This window comes from Pleurodeles waltl, chromosome 5 (genome assembly GCF_031143425.1).
Source record: "Pleurodeles waltl isolate 20211129_DDA chromosome 5, aPleWal1.hap1.20221129, whole genome shotgun sequence".
Classification (NCBI taxonomy): domain Eukaryota; kingdom Metazoa; phylum Chordata; class Amphibia; order Caudata; family Salamandridae; genus Pleurodeles; species Pleurodeles waltl.
The window spans coordinates 521,694,666-521,713,122 of record NC_090444.1 but is presented as its reverse complement, the minus strand read 5'-3'; positions in this window follow the sequence as shown (position 1 = coordinate 521,713,122).

Below are 18,457 nucleotides of genomic sequence, written 5' to 3'. Positions count from 1 at the left end.
GGATCTCTCCACTGGTTCTGGAGGGGGCCTTGTGCCCAGAGTGCTTCATCCTGCTAAGGACAGAGGTAGTGGATGGATCTCTCCACTCGTTCTGGAGGGGACCTTGTGCCCAGAGTGCTTCATCCTGCTAAGGACAGAGGTAGTGGGTGTATCTCTCTACTCGTTCTGGAGGGGGCATGGTGCCCAGAGTGCTTCATTCTGCCCGTGATGGACTCAGTAGCGTCAGTGCCCTCGGTGCTCATGGGTCAGTGGTGCTTGAGGTGGCGGTGCCCTGTTCAGCAGTGCTTGAGGCGGCGGTGCCCTGTTCAGCGGTGCTTGAGGTGGCGGTGCCCTGTTCAGCGGTGCTTGAGGCGGCGGTGCCCTGTTCAGCGGTGCTGGAGACGGCGGTGCCCTGTCCAGCGGTGCTTGAGGCGGCAGTGCCCTGTTCAGCGGTGCATGAGACAGTGGTGCCCTGTTCAGCGGTGTTTGAGTCGGCGGTGCCCTGTTCAGCGGTGCTTGAGATGGCGGTGCCCTGTTCAGCGGTGCTTGAGGCAGCGGTGCCCTGTTCAGCGGTGCTTGAGACAGCGGTGCCCTGTTCAGCAGTGCTTGAGGCGCCGGTGCCCTGTTCAGCAGTGCCTGAGACGGCGGTGCCCTGTTCAGCGGTTCTTTAGGCGGCGGTGCCCTGTTCAGCGGTGCCTGAGACGGCGGTCTCCATTGCAGGGACTCAGCTGCTGGCGGTCCTTCATGGCCCAGCGGGGCTTTTGCTGGCGGTCCTTCATGGCCCAGCGGGGCTTTTGCTGGTGGTCCTTCATGGCCCAGAGGTGCTTTTGCTGGCGGTCCTTCATGGCCCAGCGGGGCTTGTGCTGGCGGTCCTTCATGGCCCAGCGGGGCTTTTGCTGGCGGTCCTTCATGGCCCAGCGGGCTTTTGCTGGCGGTCCTTCAGGGCCCAGCGGGGCTTGTGCTGGCGGTGGCCTCCTGGGCAGCTGGGCTGGTGCTGGCGGTGGCCTCCTGGGCAGCTGGGCTGGTGCTGGCGGTAGCCTCCTGGGCAGCGGGGCTTGTGCTGGCGGTGGCCTCCTGGGCAGCTGGGCTTGTGCTGGCGGTGGCCTCCTGGGCAGCGGGGATGATGGCGGTGGCCTCCTGGGCAGTGGGGATGATGGCGGTCTTCTCCGCCGTGCTGCTCTTCCCAGCCTTGGTGGGTTTCTTGTGGCCCTTCTCCACCTTGTAAGGTGTCACAGCTGACTCCACACTCCCACCGGGACCCCTGGGAGCGGGTTTGGTGGCTGGAGTCTTCCCCCTCTCCCGCCGGGCACTGGCCAACTTCTGATGCTTCACAGGTGGGGGACTGTCTGTGCTGTGGCTCCGTGCCACACTGGCTGCCCTGGTGGCCGGTGCACTCCAGATTCCGGTGACTACAGGCACCACTGGTCCCGGAGATGTTGTGGCTGAGGTGCTAGTTCGGGACCTATGAGACGGACGGGGTGGGGGAGGTGTGGGAAAGAGGTCAAGGTTGGACAGGAAAAGTTTTTTGGACACACTGGGATGGGTAGCTGGAGGGAGTTTGGGAGTGGAGAAAGAGGTTGTGGTTGTAGGAGGTGTTCGTTTGCTGACTTTGGGTGAAGGTGCATGCACTGGAGGATGTCGTGAGGTGGATGGCTGTTGGGTGGGTGTGTGCCTGCGTTTGTGTATCTTCGGAGGGGGCGTCACAGACACACTGGGAGAGGACACAGGGGACGTGTGAATGGTAGTGGGGGTGGTGACTGCACATGAGTGGGGTGTGGTGGTGGGTGTACTGGAGAGGGACGTAGTGGCTGTAGAGGTAGTGCATGCAGGTGTGAGTGTAGACGAGACAGGGAGGAAGGAGGAAGATGAGGAGGAGGGGGACACAGTGGAGGCAGTGGATGTTGGTGTGTCTGCATGTGTGTGATGCTTGCGTGAGTCCTGTGGGATGTGTGGTGCTTATGTTTGCCTGAGCTTCCCTTGTGTGTTGACGTGTGTGCATGCTGGTCTGTAGGTGTGCTTGGGATAGGCTGAGGTACAGGGGATTGGGTCGGGGTGGAGGAAGTTGGAGGGGGGAGGTTAGACACAGGGACAATGGCTGCCATCAGTGCTGAGGCCAGAGTCTGAAAAGCTCGTTGACGGGCCGCCTGACCAGAATTAATGCCCTCCAGGAATGCATTTGTTTGTTGCAACTGCCTTTCTACACCCTGGATGGCATTCAAAATGGTAGACTGCCCAATAGTGAGGGACCTGAGGAGGTCAATGGCCTCCTCACTGAGGGCAGCAGGGGTGACTGGGGCAGGGCCTGAGGTGCCTGGGGCAAAGGTGATGCCCACCCTCCCGGGTGAGCGGGCACGGGGCGAAGGCTAAGGGGCTGCTGGGAGGGAAGTGCTGGAAGGGGGGGGTGGCGTCTGTACCTGAGATGGGGGGGCACAGATGTTGCCGCCACCACAAGGGAGCTCCCATCAGAGGACGAGTTTGTGTCACTGGTCTCAGCTCCTGTCCCTGCCGTGGAGCTCCCCTCGCCCTCCGTCCCACTGGTGAACTCTGAGTCCGTAGTGGGGCCCTCCATGGCCGTGTGGGATGCAGCTCCCTCATGCTCCGGTGCCACTGCTCCTCCACCTGATGATGCTAATGCACACAAGAACAGGGAGACCAAAAAATAGGGGGGGAACGACAGAAGAAAGACATGTTGTGTGCATGCATTACCGCTACCGTTGGCGGACACGACAGACACAGAAGCCCCCTGCACTATGCCGCGCTCTTGGGCTCCACTGTTCAATTCCTGGGAAATGGCTTACAAGGCTATGGACGACATCTGCACACATAGATGACACAGGTGCATGACTAGGTGTACTTGGCACTCTACAGAGGTGCGGTGGGGTGCCACATGGCCTGCCTTACAGAGGGACCTTGCCTACTGAACTCTCCCTGGCCTAGGTAAACCCACAGCCCACCTCCCCCACCCAGACCCCTCCACTGCGCGCAAAGTCAGCAGAATGCGAGTGTACTCACCCCCTTGTGGCTGCTGTGATGCCCTCAAGCGCCCATCCAACTCCGGGTACGCCACCGCCAGGATCCTGAACATCAGGGGGGTCATGGTGCGACGGGCACCCCTCCCACGTTGGGAATCCATCCCCAGCTGGGCCTCCGCCGTCTTCTTGCTCCAGCGGCGCATGTCCTCCCATCTTTTCCGGTAGTGGGTGCTCTGTCTGTGGTAGAGCCCCGGGGTCCGGACGTCCTTGGCGATGGCACGCCAAATATATTTTTTCTGGTGGGCGCTGACCTACATGATTTGCACAGGGGGAAGAGAAAGTTGTTACCAACTGCACCGTCAAAGTGATTGGCCCCCATCCCTACCCTTGCCATGTGGCACATGCACTCACCGTCGTTTCATGTACGCTGCACTCTCCCCCCTTCCTTCTTACATCCACCCCTCTCCACACAGGCATAGCCCATACAGCATGCTCCCAGTGTACTTACCTGTTTGTCTGGAGGACCGTAGAGTAGCGTATATTGGGGGAGGACCCCATCCACGGGTTTCTCCAACTCCTCCGATGTGAAGGCAGAGGCCCTTTCCCCAGACACTCGAGCCATTGTCTCTTACCGACCGAGGTCACAGCAGCACTTGCAGTGTCGGTCCTCTCCTGTCGAAGATCAGGTATCGAGTGATTGAACAGATAGAAAATGGCGGTCACGTCCGCAACGGTGCGTACCGTCACCGCCGGCGTACATCGTCATTGGCTCCTGGGACCCATAGGGTCCAATGTTAACCAATGCAGCATTGCGCCGCGGTCTTCGACCGCCTACCGTGACGGTGTACAACGCCAGCGCAGTTACCTCACATCCCATTGTCCCACTTTACAGGTCAGGCAGCCGCCATTTCAGGGACCCACATGACTTCATTTTCAACGGCGTCACACATACCTAGGCCTAGACTCAACACACATACAGGCCACTTTTTAGATTATGAATGGTGTTCTGTGTAAGCTGTGGGTACGTACCTCTGAGTTGGTTGACTCTGTGCTCGCTGTTGTCCTTCATAGGCACCGTCCGCTGGGACATGTGAAGAGATGGCGGCATCCTCTGGTGTACCGAGCGTTGGTGGACCTGTCGACAATGGAGGAAAGACATGTGATAATCACATACAGGCTTAACCGTGCCACAATCCAGGAACTGTGTACCCAGCTGGAGCCAGAACTGATGTCAGCTATCCGCCATCCCACAGGAATCCCCCCTCAAGTGCAGGTGCTGTCAGTGCTCCATTTCCTTGCAAGTGGGTCATTTCAAACAACAGTGGCCATAGCATCAGGGATGTCCCAGCCTATGTTTTCCAACGTGTTGTCCAGAGTGTTGTCTGCCCTGCTGAAACACATGCGGAGCTACATCGTTTTCCCTCAGATTGAGGATTTGCCTACAGTGAAAGGTGATTTCTATGCCCTGGGACATATCCCCAACATCATAGGTGCCATTGATGGGACACATGTGGCTTTGGTCCCCCCCCCCGCCACAGGAGTGAACAGGTGTACAGAAACCGGAAGAGTTATCATTCGATGAATGTACAGATGGTAGGTTTGGCAGACCAGTACATCTCCCATGTGAATGCCATGTTCCCTGGCTCAGTGCATGACGCTTACATCCTGCGGAATAGCAGCATCCCTTATGTGATGGGTCAACTCCAGAGGCACTGTGTGTGGCTATTAGGTGAGCACCTGGAAGCAAGTCAGTGGGAATGGTTGTCTGGGGATATCCCTACAGGTTAGTGTGTGTCTAACAGTTGTCCCTCGCTATTTGCAGGTGACTCTGGTTACCCCAACCTGTCATGGCTACTGACCCCAGTGAGGAATCCCAGGACCAGGGCAGAGGAACGCTACAATGAGGCCCATGGGCGAACTAGGAGGGTGATCGAACGCACCTTCGGCCTCCTGAAGGCGATGTTCAGGGGCCTCCATATGACAGGTGGATCCCTATTCTACTCACCAAAGAAGGTGTGCAAGATCATCGTGGCCTGCTGTATGCTTCACAACTTGGCTTTGCGACAACAGGTGCCCTTTCTGCAGGAGGATGGTCCAGATGGCGGTGTTGTTGCAGCTGTGGAGCCTGTGGACAGTGAAGACGAGGAAGCAGAGGAAGAAGACATGGACCACAGGGACTCAGTGATCCAGCAATATTTCCAGTGAGACACAAGTAAGAATACAAACCTGCCTACTACATGTACTTAAACACTACTACCTCTTTACTGTCTGTCTTTTTCACCCAGTGTACGGTCACTGAGTTGTCACTTTCCCTTACGATTTCACAGATGTGGGTCCCACTGTGTGACATCTGCTTTGTTTCCTCATGGACTAGAGCTGTGTGACATAGGTATGTTGACATTACAAATGAAAGAGCTTTTTGCCACAGTTACTGCTAATACACTATTCCGAAATCACAGTCAGGCTCCAGATTGTTTTGTGCTTTAAGGGTGTTTATTTTAGTGCTCAAAATTGGAGGGGGTAGCAAAATGGTGAGGGGTGATGGTGGAGGAATGTCCATGGCAGAGTCCAGTCTATTAGTCTCACAGGTGCATTGCCCAAATGGGCATAGGAAGTGGAGCTGGGGCAGTTGAAGGATGGACAGGGTGACAAAGTGGGACAGTAGGATGACAATCAGGGTGGTCTCATTTCTTGGCGGGGGTCTTGGCATCGTTCTCAGTCTTGTTCCTGGATCTCAGGGACCGTTTGCGAGGTGGTTCTCCCTCTGCAGGGGGTGGGGTGCTGGTGTGGTGCCTCCTGTCCACTAGCGCCGGCGGAGGTGGTGAGCAGTTCATCATCCATGCTAGTGTCAGGGGCCCCTTGTTGTGCCACAGTGTCCCTCCTGGTGTTGAGTACTTCCTTCAGCACCCCTACGATGGTGCCCAGGGTGGAATTGATGGTTCTGAGTTCCTCCCTGAAGCCCATATACTGTTCCTCCTGCAGGCGCTGGGTCTCCTGAAACTTGGCCAGTACCGTTGCCATCGTCTCCTGGGAGTGGTGGTAGGCTCCCATGATGGAGGAGAGGGCCTTGTGGAGAGTGGGTTCCCTGGGCCTGTCCGCCCCCTGTCGCACAGCAGCCCTCCCAGTTCCCCTGTGTTCCTGGGCCTCCGTCCCCTGGACTGTGTGCCCACTACCACTGCCCCCAGGTCCCTGTTGTGTTGGTGTGGGGGGTTAGCCTGGGTTCCCTGTAGTGGTGGACCCACTGCTGATTGACGTGTCCTGGGGACCGAGGTATGGGCCCGCTGGGTGGGTGCTGTGCTGGTGTTTTCAGAGGGGGGAAGCTCTGTAGTGGCCTGTGACTGTGTGATGGGAACCGACTGTCCCGAGGTCCCCGATGGGCCGGGCTGGTCATCTAGATCAAGTTGGACAGAGGTGCTGTCATCACTGTGGGCCTCTTCTGTTGGTGGTGTGGACATGTGTGGACCCTCCTGTCTGGTGACGTTGGGTAGGGGTCCTGCAGGGGCATAAAGGCATGATTATTGTATCTGTGTGTGTCAAGGTGTGTAATGGGTGGGTGACCGTGTACCCCAGTGCTTGCATTCCTGTGTGGGACCTTGTGTGATGGTGGATTAGGGGGGTGTATGGGTATGTGCAGTGGGCATGCCTTAATGATGGGTGTCCATGCTTTGTTGTTGCATGCAGGGCCTGGTGTTGGGATGTGTGGTTTGTGATAGTGGGACACTTGTGAGGAGTAGGAGTGATGGGGGTGAGGGCGAGGGTGGGGGTAGGTGATAGCATGCAGGTGGGTGGGGGATGAAGTAGTTAAAGGTTTGACTTACCAGAGTCCATTCCTCCACCTACTCCTACGAGGCCCTCAGGATGCAGAATTGCCAAGACCTGCTCCTCCCATGTTGTTAGTTGTGGGGGAGGAGGTGAGGGTCCGCCGCCAGTCCGCTGAACCGCCAGGTGGTGTCTTGAGACCACGGAACGCACCTTCCCCCGTAGGTCGTTCCACCTCTTCCTGATGTCATCCCGATTTCTTGGGTGTTGTCCCACTGCGTTGACCCTGTCCACTATTCTTTGCCATAGCTCCATCTTCCTTGCAATTGAAGTGTGCTGCACCTGTGATCTGAATAGCTGTGGCTATACCCGGACGATTGCCTCCACCATGACCCTGAGCTCCTCCTCCGAGAACCTGGGGTGTCTTTGCCGTGCCATGGGGTGGTGTAGGTGATGTGGGGGTGGTGTGTGTGGTGGTAAGTGTGCTGATATGTAGTGGGGTGTTGTGTGAGGTGCGTGGAAGTTATGTGGGCGATGGTGTTGTGTGCCTGTGGATGCTAGTGTTGTTGATGGTGGTATCTCTCTCTGGCTTTCGTTCGTGTATGTTGTCGTAAGGGTTTGTGGGTGATGTGGGTGTGTGTTTTATATTGTAATGGTTGTGTGGGAGTGGTGTGTGTATGTGTATCAGGTGTGTGTATTTTGAATTGTCCAATGTGGCTGTGTTTTGTAAATGCACATGGATTCGTGTGTCGTGATAGTGTGGGCGTATTTCTGTTGGCGTGACGGTGGAGGTTTTGTTTTCGCCAGTTTATCACTGACCTTTGGTGTGGCAGACTTGTGTGGGTGTCTGAATTTTGGCGGATTCCGAACTGTGGGTCATAATAGCTGTGGTGGAATTCCGCGGCCGCTGCAGTGTGTTGGCGGTCTTCTGCACAGCGGTAAGCGGATTCTACCGCCAATGTTGTAATGAGGGCCTTAAAGTGCTCCCATCCACAATTGGGAGGCCTTAATAGTACCCCTATTAAAACCTGGATGATATAAATGGGCATCGCCCCTAGTCAAGTCTAAATGTAGACTACAAGATAATAAGTAGAATTCTAGTGTCCAGACTCCTACAATTTATGCCTAAGCTGATTCATGAAGATCAGACAGGTTTCATACCGAAACGTAATACGCCATTAAATATTTGACAATTGTTGTTGATCTTGGAAAAAGCTCCACGCACTGCGGCCCGTGCCGCTATTTTCACAGACGATGTCGAAAAAACCTGGATTCGAATTACCTAGCTGTAGTGATCAGGCACTTTCACCTGGGTGACTGATTTTTGCACTGGGTTCAATTGCTCTCTGCATGTTCAAGTGCCTGAGTTCAGATCGGCAAATACATCTCGCCAAGTTATGAGATTCAGGCCCACATTTTTTTACTTTTTTAGCACCGCATTTCGTAATTTTTTTACGCAAAATCGGCGCAAACTTGCAAAATACAATTGTATTTTGTAACTTTGCGCCGCTTTTGTGTCAAAAGCGGCGCAAATGCGATGCTAAAAAAGTATAAATATGGGCCTCAGTGCGACACCAGAAAGGGCTGCCCTCTCTTGCTGTTGTTGTTTGCCTTAGTAATACAACCCGCAACGCTGAGAGCCCAACAGGGTTGTAATTACCGGGGCCCATTGGTACTAGGGATCCCTCAGTATTTTTCTCTCTACGCAGACAATATTCTGCTGTTTCTCTAGGATGGCTATGAGGATCTGATGGGTGCCGGGACTTATTTGGAAGAGTTTGGCTTTCTGTCGGGCCTCAATGTCAACTGATTGAAATCCAATTTATTTCTGGTCTGTCTAGGTGTACCCCCACCCACAGCATTAGGCGACGTGCTTTGGAAGCCAAACTTCATAACATATCTCGGAGTGAGAATCTACCATGCTCCTTCTGATATTTTGGAGGGCAACTCTGCCGGGGGGTTAGCGCATTGAAGCGAAGCATGAAGTTCTGCAGCATGAAGTTCACTCCCTCTATCTGTGATGGGGAGAATTGAACTACTGAAAATTAACACATTGCCCCGATTTCTCTATCATTTCATGACCTTAACTACGCAAATCCCTCGTGCCCTCTTTAAAGACATAACCTCATTGTCCATTGCCTTTGTGCAGGGGTCAGGCCGCAGATGGGTGGCGCTTTTCACAATGCAACGCCCTACAGCACTGGGGGGCCTGGTGGCCCTAGACTTTTAAACTTTTTGTCTTGTTGCACAATTGCAGTACTTTGCGCAGTGGTTAAGATGCTGCTAGTGCCACACCCATGATGATTCCTTGCTGCTTCATCTCTGCTGGGCTTGGAAAGGCCACACCAAGCTACTACTGGGGAATATGAGGTGGTGGAGTACTGTTGGCATGGGTTTTTGCAGAGAACTAAGACCAAAAGGCCGTTCCACTTAGGGAACAATTGGCAGGGGCTACCACAACTTAAAGAAGCAGGGATAGCCACAGTAGGGGATTTATTCTGAGATGGCACATTGCTGCCATACGCAGATTTATGCACGGAATTCGATTTTCCACCTCACCTTTTTCTTGTACGTGGAGCACTGACAGAGGCAATAAGGAAACATTGGGGGGGGGCGACTGGTCGGAACCCCCCACACACAATGGGTGCATGTATATTGTGATGGTGGTTGGCACATTCAAGGCAATTACGTGCCTCTATCGTGGGATACGAATGGACATCTTGCAGCCGTTAACAATTCCCAGACAGAAATGGGAAACATATAAGGTAGGCCCTTTGAGGATAATAGATGGGGCATTTTATTGGAACCAATAACAAAAATATTCAGAAATGCAAGGTTTAACTAATTAATTTTTACTTATTACACAGAGCTTACCTAACACCGAGTAAGATAAATAAAATGTTCTACTTCGCAGAGACCAAATGCCCAAGATGCAACCTTAATATGCTGTGGTCCTGCCCAATGCTCACCGCATACTGGCAGGAGGTCACAGACACCCTCTTAGAAATAGTTGAGAGAGACAGTCCCAGAGACCCTTGCTACTGCCTGTTGAGTGACTTTCCCCACACATCAAAGTCGAAAGTGACCAGCAAATTTGTAGATTTGGGCATCATCCTGGCTAAGAGGGAGATAACCCGTAATTGGAAGTCGACAAAAGGGCCAAAAGTGACCTCATGGAAGAAGGAACTATTGATATGGGCAGATTATGAGGGGGAAGCCCTATTATTGGAGGCCCATGGTGACTGCCATCCGCTGAATGGGGCCAGGGCACGGGTGGGGCTGGAAGAGGACCGTAAACAAGCAGTATCCGCTCAGGTGTCCTCCCCAACACACTCCACATAGCTTCACTGGATTGATGGGCTACAGTTGGTCTGTTGTCAGGGGCTACATTCCTTACGCACGCTACTATATGTTTTCACATTGGGCTTGGAAAGCTGAACCAAACCACTGCACCTTGATGCACGCAGGGGGAGGGTTGAGGGAGGGAGATGGGAGGTAGGTTAGGTGGAATTGCCATGCGAAACATATATAATTCTGATGTTATACAGTATCTGGTACCGTTTCTGCATGTGGATCTTATGATTGCTTGATTATAAACCAATAAAATCCTGTTTAAAAAATTGATTACCATTGGGCACCTCTACCATCATGTGCTCGAGTCTTTCACTAACCAGACAATATGTTTGCTGTGGGTTCAGACATGTATATCTGAAATATTCTCCAAATTGAACATAAATAAAGCAGATATTTTAATGGCAGGCTAGGATAAAGACCTGCAAAAACGCATTTGGCCTTCCTCTCAGATGGTGCCCCATTGCTAATCGCTATGGTCAGAAGACTCTTGGTTATCTTTGACAGGGAGCCTGTCTTACAAGAGCAAGTAAATGTTACTCCTTCATTCAGCTTTTATGTCTTAAGGCTCTTAGTACAAATTCTATGCATTCTTCCTGTAGAGCTTAATGCAAAAGTCGTCTCGCTTATCTCATATTGAGAATTCACTACTCCGGTATCTTTTGCCTTGGAGTACCTGAAACCACTATTGCGAGATATAAAGGGCACAAAACTTTATAGAGTAGCCCATCTCAGAAAATTCAATCATATTTCACACTCAAAAATCATCCTTCATTAGCTGCAATTTAAGCAAGAGATTAACTTTAAAGCACTGATGCGAAGTGTTCTTTGGAACTGGGACATTGTGTATTCAGGGACAGGCTTCATGGCACCAACAGGCCCATAATATCTAACTCTCCTATTACTGAGTGCTCACTGACCTAGAACAACATTGCAAGAGGTCACTCAATTGACTTTTAGGTCCAAACTATGGCACAATCTTCCTCCACATCTCAGATCAATTTGCTTGTGTATCACTTTTATGATAAAACCTTGGTTCTAGTCTGAGGACATTTTTTAAAATGTTTTGTTTTAATCATCTTTCATATCAGATCGTAGAACACAGCTTATCTGGATGTTCGTTAGTGCTGGGATTCCCCCATGGATGAACGGTCATTTAACAAGACTAAATCAAATCAAATGTATATTCATGGAATGAACACTTAATGAGGGGGCTATCCTGAAAATTTGGCATGAATCCGGCTCGCGAAAGCCAATGTTGGACACCGTTGTGTTAGATTTCCAGGTAAAGAAATGTACTGCTGAAATTGTTGCATCTTACTTCTTCCTTATTCCTGTGCATCTTACTCTGGCATTCATTTAGTATTCGTTGTGAAGAACAGACTGTATGTGTATTGGCGCGCATATATTTAGAATAAATGTATTATGTATGCAGCTGCCACTCAAGAAGACATTGTCCCAATACAGGTTATTATGTTCATTTCTACTGTTCCCCATCACTGGCATTGAAGGTTCAAGGTTCCAGAAGTACTTTGGCTTGCACTCTCTAACTCTCACCTTAACCTTGTATACCTTGTACAGCGGTTAAATGCAAGGCTGTGAATAATAATTCTTCACGTGCCACAGAACACTGAATTTAATGAATGCCTTTTATTTAATGGCAATGACAGAACTCGTGTTTTTTTCAGCCGGTATCTCTGAAGGTCATTACCCTTTTTCTAGTTTGCTTTATTAAAACTTTATTTTGCAATTTTCTGTACTAATGTTAATGTTCTCCGAGGCCAACTCCCTATAGTTTTGTAGGTGCTCGTAATGGGCAAGTCCTTTGCCCTGGCACATCACAGCCAGTTGCAGTGCAAGGTCAGCCCTAAAATTCTGCAGCTTGGAACACTTTTTATTTCCAGACACCAGGAAAAAAGCATTATGTTGGGAAATAAATGTTGCACTGGAGGTTTATTTCCCCGTAGCTCACATAAATTGCTATATTTCATCCCACTACTCGTGTTTTACATCGGGCTGAGCAGTTGATCCACTGACTAGTGAAATCCAGTCAAAAACCCACAAATACGCAAATAATTTGAAATGAAAAATCATTATACATAAATTCACATCATGTATGTTAATTTCTGATATTCTGAACAACTGTCTGGGTTTTACAATGCAATAGGCCAAGCTGAGCTCTGTTGAATGTCAAAAGATTGGACCGAGCATTAACTACTTACATTTCTATTTCGTAGTTGATTTTGAGAAATTATGCTCTCTAAATTGAGGGGCAATTGTAATAAAACTGCTACGAATTCATTTTATTGAATAATCTAATTTTTAATTTGAGTTTTGGTATGGCTATCCAAACGGCCGTGTGACGACACTTTAGCGGCCAGAGCTCTTAGACCTTCAAAGAAACATACGCATATCCAGAAATGCCCGTTAAATGCTCGTGTTTTGGGCCTCTCCTGAGGACAGGCACTGGGAGTGAGACAACGTGATGCATTGGATTGTCCAATAAAATATTCAATTGCACATTCCAAACTACGTCTCTGGCTCTGCCAATCCTCAAGGAAGATTTGTAAGCATATTTTCATTTAGGATGTCCCATCTGTACCACTTGCATCTGATCAAAGTCTAAACACGGTTTGCACCCCTGTCTCCCCGGTTTTACAAGGCGTTGAATGAAAGCAGCCAGGCAAACGCGAAATGGAGGCGACAGAAAATCAATTACGACCTTGTGTTGTTTCAAACGTCCTCGATTGTGTATGAAGTGCGTTTACCTAATACAACATCTGGCTCGAATACACTGCTAATTGCCCACTTACATGGCGCGGCAGATCTGGGATTCAGTAGGATATTCTAACAGGAAGAGGTATTGCGGCAGGTATTGTAATTATCGTTTGAAGGGACGTGCAAATAATGTCGCAGGCATGTTCTAGGCAATTAATATTTGAATGCAGCAGTCACTTCAGGAAGATGAACTTTGAAGTATTCATAAAAGCCACGACAAAAGTGAACACAGATAGCTATAAGCGTTAAGTAGCTGAAAGCACAGTTGTAGTAGACGTCTCTAATCCTCTTGAGGACACACGGCAGTGCCTACAGGTTTAAGGCGAGGTAATAAAGAAAAGTACTTCACCCACCACAAAGTGAAAGTACCGTCAGACACAAGGGGCATGAAGGCGGCTTGTCTGGTGGTGATCCTGCATTGGCAGTGCTCCAAACGGTAAACGATTACTCTGGAGTCTGGCCACCACAAGAAAGGGGAAACCATGGTTTAGTTTCTTCAGATTCTGTCCTCGTGACCGTTAGAGGGTGGGGAAAGGAAGACCTAGGCACCTCGAGTCGGCCAGAGATGGTGACAATATCTTGGAAACTAGGCCCGACTTTAAACCAAGCACATTAGTGTTAAGTAAAAAACACCATTAGAAGAAATCTGTATCTGGTTGCCCGTGTGATGTCTGCCACTAAGTTACCCTACAGTGGCGACGAGGCTAATGCAAGCCCCCTGTGGTTGTAATAGGTAGAATCACTGGAAACTCTGATAAACCCTGCAAGTTCTTAAGGCTGCACCCATCACACAAACTATTAGGCCCCAAATGCCCATTCCAAAAGTTGTTGTCAGCCCTAACCATATATTTTACTGACCCAATTATGGTTTGCTTGTTGATGGTCATGCTAGCTCCGTATGATGTGGGGATGCCATTCATTTATCAATAATCATTTAAACAGTGTTCCATCCCTTAGGCACCCAAGGGGGGTCAGGCGTGATCAGGTCATGCATTCTGTTTTTCAACATCGGTACTGGATTTACAACCCTTGTACAAATCTTAAAAGTACTGGAGCTAGAGTGGCAGTCTTTTAGTTGGGGGAACTAGAGATGTTTCACACATAATCCTTGATTGATTTAATTGACAAACAATCGTGGTAGCTAGTTCTGATATATGACCTTTCCACTCTAGTCTACCAGGTACTCAAAGAACGATCATATTTGAAATAACTGTTAATTGCTCTATAAACAGGCAATCGTGTTATTAAACCTTGATTCCCATAAAGCAGCAGTCTATTACCCGTGGCAGCACACTATAATTGTGCTGCAAGCACATTGGATGACATTGCAGGATGTTTGCACCAACATCATAGAGCGTTTCCAGGTGTAAAAAAAATCAATCTACATACAATAACATCGTCAGAAAAAGATGCGCCATTGCCCATATCCGCAGGAAAAAATTACATCACCTCCTGAAGGCATAAGCTGCATTGATCAGAACTGCTAGCTGTAGCAGGCCCGTCTACGTCATTACTTGGAATGCAGAGTCACGAGTGGCTTTGATGGATCAAGGATTTTGGAAGTTAAGGCTCCTGAACTATAAGGTCCTGAGAAGGTCACATACCTCAAACTAAAAGTCAACGTCAACATATAGTTTGATGCAGAAGAAATTTAGTTGTGAACAGTTTATGTTCCACTGCACCAGGCAAAATATACTCTTATGTGAAAGCTTGTAACCATGCTAAAGGCTTGCACGGAAGACAGTTTGCCTGACAAGTACTTAAAAGAAATATATATATATATATTTTTTAAATAGCTTTATTGATTTTGTTGAAGAATAAAGAAAGAACACAAGACAACAGGTCACGAATTGAGCATTACACAGGTATAGCATGGTCGAAGAACCTATAACCACCATGAAATTCTGAGTGCGTGCCCCCATTCTCATATTGAGGGGTCACGCCCGGCACCGTCCTCCCAGGATCCCATCCATCTCCCCCACACTCTTTCATACTTGGCGGGGAAGCCCCTTGCTTCACAGACAAGTTTTTCCTGGGAGGTGCACCAGTCAACCCACCGGCGCCACTTCGACAGCGCAGGAGCTGTCTCCGCTCTACAGCTCAATGCAATATCCATTTTGGCCACCAAACAAGCCATCCCCACGAAAGCTCGGTCTGCCCTACTGGATCCCACTCCCTCAAGAACCCCCAATAAGATTGGCAAAGGGGCAGGCTCGATTTCCACCTGTAAGACTCTGGAAACCTCTGCCAACACTGCACGCCAGTAAGTAGTAATATAAGGACATGTCCACACCATATGATAAAAGTCGGCCGTCGGACCTGCACACCGGGGACACTCAGCCTGCGGCCAAAGGCCCGCCCTGTGCAGCCTTTTGGGGGAGAGATATGCTGTGTGGAGAAAATAAGTCTGCACCACTCTGAGACGGGAGGTCATGGTCAACAGTCTTGGGGCCATCAAGGCGTCCCTCCAGTTCTCGTCTTCCATCGGACCCACCCATTGCTCCCATCGTTCACGAAGCTTATCAAGCGGCTGTGACGCGTTAGTAGTCAACATGTGGTATATACGTGATACTCCCCCTTTACCAAGGTGTCCCATTAGCGTCTTGGCCTCCACGGGGCTGAACTCGGGGAGAACCGTTCCTGCTTGAATGTGCACATGTAGAGCGTGACGGAGTTGTAGATACCTATGAAACTGAGTCTTGTTGAGTGAGAAATGCTGCTGGAGTTCCTGGAAGGACCGCATATGCAAATCCGCCCAGACGTCGCCAAGCAACGATATCCCAATGAGATCCCATTTATGAAACCCCTGAAGCGTTGAGATCTCCTTCAGCCATGAACCCTGCGACAATGGAGTCTGTTGGGTGAGACAACGCCACCACCCCGACACTCGCTGCGCCGCCTTCCACCCAGTGAGCACCCCCCTTGTCACCTCCGGAATCTTACGTGGCACGGAGTCGCCATATAGCATCCCAAGCAAACCGTGGAAGCCTATTTTCAGAAGCTCTAGTTGATAGGCGGGGTCCGACCAACCCCCCGCCAGTTGTTAATCACCTGCAGATGCATCTCCAAGTGGTAAAAGTAAAGATTAGCCATCCCCAGACCACCCTCATATATGTCACCTTGACAGACCTGAAGTGCCAGGCGGGGGCGGGAGCCATGCCACAGGAACTGCCGCGCTACGGCCTCCATAAAAAGAGAAATATAATTTTAGTCATTGCCATCGCTGGTTGTGAGCCTGCGTAAACTCCTTCATAAACCCTGGCATATTCAAGACCAGCTGTCCATTTTCCACACCACTGTAATGCATGGCATTCAAAAAGATGCTGAGGACCGATGTGAGTAAAAAAACATATTGACATTACAAAAGCATTCAGTCTAGATGACCACCAACTGATTTAGATAAAAATCTGCCAGAAAATGTGTATCGCTGATTTAGCAGCCCAGCAGAGTGGCAGTCCTTGTTACAGCACAGCAGTCCTTGCTGGCAGAGTATACACAGGTCCAGAGGTGTGCTGAGTTTGTGGTGTCAGAGGCCCAGTACTTAGTTGTGCCTTTAAAGTGGGGTAGACTTAAAAGAAAGATCTTTAAAGTGCACTGAGGTAATCTCTTCCTGCCCCAGCTCCAGACTCACTCTGCGAATGGTGTATGCAGCACTTTTTGTGTGTGGCAGGACTCTGCCCATTCAGGTGTAAGTGTCAACCTCTCCCTCCCATTCTGCCTCGGATGGCCTGTCAGGATGTGGATAGCCATCAGTCACACCTAAGCTCCCTTTGTGTGTGACTGTCTAAAGGGAATGCACAAGCCCAGCTGTCACCCCAACCTAGACTTTTATTGAAGGCAGGCAGGTAGGCATTAATCACCAAACAACTAAAGGAAGAAAATGCCAACTTTCTGAAAGTGGCAATTTCTGAACTGCAATTTAAAAGTCAACTTCACCATAAGTTGTTATTTTAAATTGTGAGTCTAGAGACACCAAACTTATCTCTTCCAGATTGTGAATTAAACTTATAAGATGTAATAAGGTAATACCAATGCTATTTTATGGGAGAGATAGGCCTTGCAGTAGTGAAAAACAAATTTGGGAGTTTTTCAGTACCAGGGTATGTAAAACTTAAACGTACATGTCCTGCCTTTCACATACATTGCACCCTGCCCTGTGGGCCATATAGGGCCTGCCTTACGTGTGACTTATATCTATAAAAAGAGAAGGTTTAGGCCTGGCATAAGGTTTAGCTTGCCAGGCCGACATGGAAGTTTAAAACTGCACACACAAACTCTGAAATGACAGGCCGGAGACATAGATAAGGGGCTACTAAAAGGTGGCACAATCAGTGCTGCAGGCCCACAAGTAGTATTTAATTTACAGGCCCTGAGCACATGAGGTGCACTTTACTATGGACTTATAAGTAAATTAAATATGACAATCGAGTATGAGCCAGTGTTTCCATGTTTTAGGGGAGAGGGCACACACACATTAGCAGTGGTAAAGTGTACAGCCTAGTAAAGCCAGCGAAAACAAGGTCAGAAAATGAAGGAAAGCAGGCAAAAGTTTGAGGGGAAGACCACCCTAAAGCTGTCAGGTCTAACAGTGTACAAATCCAAACACCAAGGCCCAGATTTGTACTCTGTTTGTGCTGAATTAGCATCATTTTTTTACGCTAATTCAGCGCAAACTTAACTCCATATTTATATTTTGACGCTAGACTAGTCTAACGTCAAAATATTGGAGTAAAAGTCATTTTTTGGATGCGTGAACCCACCTTGCGTCAATGAGATGCAGGGTGGGCGTTCCCATCCAAAAAATGACTCTAAAGTCCTAGCACCTTATTTATCTTCCTGTGCAAAAATGGTGCACGGGAGGGAGGAGGGCCTAAATAGTGGTGCTAAGCCTGCTCAGCCCCATTATTTAACGCCTGGATCAGGGAAGGTATTAGGGGACCTTTGGACTCATTTTCATGGTCAAACACCATCGAAAAGCCCACAGGTGCCCTCTCCAAGCCCCAGGAACTCTCCCAACCCCACCAGAGGGACACCGGAGGATGGGGGACCCGCCCCAGGAAAGTAGGTTAAGTATCTTAATTTTATTTTTCAAAGTGCCATTGGGGGCCCTGAAATGGGCCCCCCTAAATGGCACTGGGTGCAATGCCCATGCTTAGGTGACCTTTGTCCCCTGGCCATTGGGGTGGTGGGCATGACTCCTGTCTTTTGTAAGACAGGAGTCATGTGGTATGGATGGGTTTGCATCAGAAAATTATGCTAGGCTGGTTAGAGTCATTTTTTTTTACTCTAACCAACCTAGCGCCATTTGTTTGTGCAAAACACCCTTCTCTCATACCGCCACTCCCACCCGGCTAACGTCATTTTCCATGATGTTAGCCCACCCTTTGCGTCGGATTGTGTCATTCCATTAATTTGGCACCTGGCTGGTGTCCTGGAATGGCGCAAGCCAGAGCTATACTTTGTGACGCAAAACTGCGCAAACACAGTTTTGCGTCAAAAAGTATAAATATGGGCCCAAGTTTCATTTGTCTCTAAAATACCAAATACATCCTTTGCAATAGCTGAATCTCCATGACTGATGTCACACTTTTTAATATACCTCAAATTAAACATTTTGG